The following is a 4,918-nucleotide window of genomic DNA, read 5'->3' as shown; positions in this document are numbered from 1 at the left end:
AATTGATGGTACTAACCTTGGAAAAAGAATATAAATGGAAAGAATTTACGTTTTTATTTGTTTAATCTGTAAATGCACAACGTATTATATTAGTAAATCAAGCTACTGAAGTACTAAAAGTTTTAGCTTTTGTTTGATAGAATATTTTTGGAAAGAATGAATTTTTGAATAATCAAATTTTGGAGAATGTGTGATTAAAAAGTTAAAAAAAATTTTTGATTTACTTGAAAAATATTTTATTGTGAAAATGCGTGGTTGAAATTGAGAATGAGAAAAAAAGAGATTGAAAAGAATGATTGTCAAGCAGGATCGCTACAAAATTTCTTTTATTAACTAATAAACATGTCAATAAATAAGTTAATTATTGATATAAGTATTCAATTTTTTTTCACTGGAACCTCACTATTTCCAAACTTTATTTCATAGCACTATCATTCTTGATTTTAGGATTATTCTCAATATTCTATCATGAAATTTACTATCATAGTGTATCTTGTCCAGGTAGTAACGCTTCATTTTAAATACCATGTTGGTGTTACAGGTATTTTGGATTGGACTGGTCGTCACATAGTCTAATGGAAACAAGTATAAATAATTTAGATTGTAAATCAATGACAAGTATACTGCATTGAATTGAATTGAATTTGGTACCAAAATAGAAATATTTTTTTTTTCATCTTATCTTGTCTAGCATATTATCAGTAGCTGGCAGCACGTGTCAACCAGGTCACACAGCCCGATCAGGCTCTCATTTTATTTCTTTTTGATAAATTTCTCCAATATATCATTTAATCTTGTTCCATATAATCTTGTTGCAATTCATGGGGACCAATTTTGGATCTAGTACTTATGTTTGAAATGTCATATTGCGGGTATTTTTACTTTGTTTGTTGGCTGGATGCAGCATCTGCTGGTTCAATACTGTGTGTTTTATTCTGTGCATAAAGAATTTCCCTAGTAATCAACCCTTTGCTCTTTCTCTCACAGTCAGTTTCAACAGCTTGAGTGCTGCCTTTTACAACCTTGCTGTAAAATCAGTTAACCCTTCATCAACCTCATTGTATCTTCTTCTCAACACTTTAATCCCGCTATTAGCATCTGTCGCAGCCCTGTTTCCAATCCTTTTCCAACCCGCGGTGGATGTTCTTTCATCCGATAAACGCGATAGATTTATATTCATCACGCTAAATTTGTGGGCCGTTGTGACAGGATTCTACCTTCTCTTCCTCCGTTGTGACAGTTCGTTTTTTCTTTGTTGGTGTCATGTTGCTACTTGTCCTCCTGTTGGGTTTTGATACCCAATAAAAATCCCGGGCAATGATGTTAATTAGTGTTGGATTATATTTCATAGGCCGAGACCGATGATTGAAATATTTATCAATCAATCAATTCATATACTCGACCGGAAAACAACGTAGGTCACTAGTTGCAACTTAACTGATTTTAATGTTGCCTTAGCCCAAATTCACTTATAAGAGGGCTTCCTTGTATCTTGGCCCGTTACATTGTGTCTTGGCTCAATCTTTGTATCTTAGCCCAAATTGAAATTATACCTAAAGCTATATATAACCTCTTCTCTTTGCAAGAAGTCGTGTGTTTGCTCCCTTGTGTGAGAAGAGGGAAAACGTGGCTGCCCCGTGTGGCCTCCTTCAAGTTCTTGCCTACTCTTGTCTTCTCTTTGCCTTTGTGCCTTGCAATCACCGCCATATTGTTGTCCCTTTGTGGGTGAGAAAAGAGGAAAGCAACCATAGGTGGGTTGAGTCGTGGGTTTGAAGTTTTGGTTGGTTGGTTGATATATTGATTGGTAAGTTTAATCTGAGCCCAGAATCCATCTATTGGAGATGCATTCTGCAACTGTATCCATGGTGTTATCTATGCTAGAGATTGGTTCCATCACAAGACTTACTCAAGCTTCCAACTTCATGACTCAGGTTTTATTCTTGTTGATGCCGATGATCTTGAATTGCATAAAGAGCTTTGTATTCAAGTGAATAATGTAGACGATAGTCCAGATCGGGTAATATCTAGAGAAAACACAGCAAGTAGTGAAGGGTGTTCGTGTGAGACTGTAATGAAGAAGAAGGATTGTCTCATGGTGCTCGGGGAAGAGCACAAGGCACGAATGCTCCTTTGCAGGTTGGATTTTTGGCTACACTATATTGCTTATCTACGTGGACGCACAATCGAGCTTGTGTATAGTAATAATCTCGGGCAGATAGCGTGGTCACTTGGATATTATTCAATGACTACAGGGCTCATTACAACATATTCGTCGTTCTCCTTCTTTGGCCGCTTGCTTTCAGCTGCACCGGACTTCATTCGAACGTAAGTGAACAGACTAAAATTATGTTTTGTATTGACAACATTAAGGCAAATTTGGAACCAGAAAATACAATTCTTTATAAGTTTTTAATTTCATTTCTACTGAAAATAGATAAAATGGTCGTCGTTTTCACACTGAAAGTTATTTCTTTGTTATGAAACGGTTATACTTTGTCAACATGTGAAGGAAGCTATACTTTGCACGGATGGGGTGGCTAGCAATAGCTCTTCTGCCAATGCCGACGGCCTATTTCTTGCTTGTTGCCAATAGTAGCGAGGCAGCGGTCCAAGCAGGGACGACCTTGATAGGACTAACCCAGGATTCATATTAATTTGCTGCTGCAGTTTCAGTAACATCTGAGCTTCTCAGTCCCAATAGTGTGGGTGTAAACCACAATATTCTCATCACAAATATCCCTATTGGATCACTTGCCTATGGTGTTCTCTCTGCTCTTGTTTACGATTCCAACGCGATGTTTGGATTAGGCCTAATGGCTGATTCAGTGGCGTGCATTGGAAGAAAATGTTATGGCTTGACCTTAATGTTGGGATGCATTTCAATCCTGGGATTAGCCTCAAGTTTGTTGCTATTCTTGAGAACCAGGCCTGCATATGATCAGTTTGAACAGCATACTTTTTTTTTTTTTATCTTTTACAAGCATCAGTTTTGTTGACACCGAGGGTTCGATGAGAATACTTAGATAGATAGAGAATCCAACCAACTTTTTGTTGAATACACGAGTTTTGTTGAAGTCAATACTACATGAATACTGCTATTAGTCGTATTAGTTTGTCTAATCCACAACTTTCTCAGCCTTGGAGTGAAGTACCACCACTGCTGCTTCTTGTGGTCGATCTCTCTAACTAGTCTTGTTCGACAAACTTCTGTTGGGACAGATGACCAAAGATGCAGGAATTGAGATTTAATGAACACCACTTAAAGTAATAAACAAGATCAAGAAATACCAAGCACAAGATTTAAAGTAAAGAAATTAAAGATGAATTGACAGAGGAACGATGTTATTTATTCAACTATGAAAGGAGAGTAAGTACAAATAACAATGAAAGCTTCTTTCTTTTTTTGTTACAATTAAAACTGAAAAGAGGACTTTTATAATTATATGTCACAAGCCAAACCCTAAAAATAAGGCAAAAGATGGGAAGTAGGTTAAAAAATGCGTAAAAAGGAAAAAAAAAATTGTCACGTCCAAAGAATGAGATTTTCTTTCCGTTTTCATAGATCCAATTTGATTCTCTAGAAATCAATACGCATCAACAAGATCCCAACCCTAATTTGGGGTATAAACTTGACAATCTCCACCTTTACTCAAATTCTGGTGCAACGAGCGAAACTCCACAAAATTTCTCCACCTGAGAAATAAACCCTTCTGCATCGAAATGAACTGGCTAATCTCCTCAACACATTAACCAAAACTCTCCATCACCAAATCATCTTCCTCTACAAGGTATCCACAAGCGATACCTGAACCCTACTCCCGGGTTCCCAAAATTTCACTAGGGAATTACTGTCGACCAAACAGGGTCGAAGCACACCCTATAGCAGACACCAAATCAAGCGCTTGATCAGAAGGCCCCTTGTCAGAACTGTCACTTTCAACCATCCCAAAAGCATCACAGACATCAATAACACCGACGTAGCTATGCTCTATGAGTCCACCCCTGACATTTGAACACAGTGCAACCGCTGAAATTGGTGGCAAATTGGAATCACCAGCGCTCTCCCTAGCAATATTCTGGACCGACCCAGAGCTCGTCACAAGAGATATTATACCAAACTGTATATCCACCACAGTACTGAACTTGCCCGATGTCTCAAAATTGGTTCTACGCTTCCCTGCAATATGTAAAACTGGGATCTCTTCCGTCCCTCCAGTACAACTCGGACACCCTTTCGAACTTTCAAGACTCCACCTCCACCAGAGAATTTATACCCTTTTGCATCCAAGGTACTCAGCGATATGAGATTCTTTGTCAAGTCTAGAACATAGCGAACCTGATCAAGTGTCCTCACTATCCCATCTTATAGCCTCAATTTGACCCGACTGATTCCTGCAACCCGACAAGATTGGTTGTTTTCCATGACAACTCCACCTTGTTTCACAGTCTCATATGTCTGAAACAAAGCCATATTGAAACACATATGATACGAATATGCAGAATCTAGAATCCACTCCTCAGGTTTGGATTCCCCATCAAATACAGCCAACATTATATCTCCATCATCCGAAAAATTCTCAACAATGTTAGTCTCATTACCTGATTGTCTCCCATGATTTGCATGTAAATCACTTTTACCCTACAACTTTTCGCAATCTTTCTTCCTCTTGCAGTAATAATAATACACATTGTTGTACCTCACTTTCGATCTACCATTTCATCAATCACCACGAGTAACCAGAGCATCCTCATCCTTAGATGTAAGATTTCCAACCAGTAGCTCCATCTTCTCCTTTGAGAACAGGGTGTCATATACCTTCTCAATGGTCAGCGTGTCACAACTACACAATATAGTATCACGAAACGACGAAAAAAATTGGGTAGCGAACACAATAAAATCAAAGTCAGATCCTCTTCA

General features: G+C 38.1%; 1 pseudogene; it reads left to right on the top strand.

The window, feature by feature from the left end:
- Positions 1-904: 904 nt before the first annotated feature.
- On the top strand, positions 905-3,697 carry LOC111386660 (annotated as a pseudogene).
- The last annotated feature ends 1,221 nt before the right edge of the window (positions 3,698-4,918 follow it).

The sequence above is a fragment of the Olea europaea genome, unplaced genomic scaffold (assembly GCF_002742605.1).
Source record: "Olea europaea var. sylvestris unplaced genomic scaffold, O_europaea_v1 scaffold3641, whole genome shotgun sequence".
Lineage (NCBI taxonomy): Eukaryota > Viridiplantae > Streptophyta > Magnoliopsida > Lamiales > Oleaceae > Olea > Olea europaea.
The sequence above is the reverse complement of the archived record's forward strand: the minus strand, read 5'-3'. Positions and strand labels throughout refer to the sequence as shown.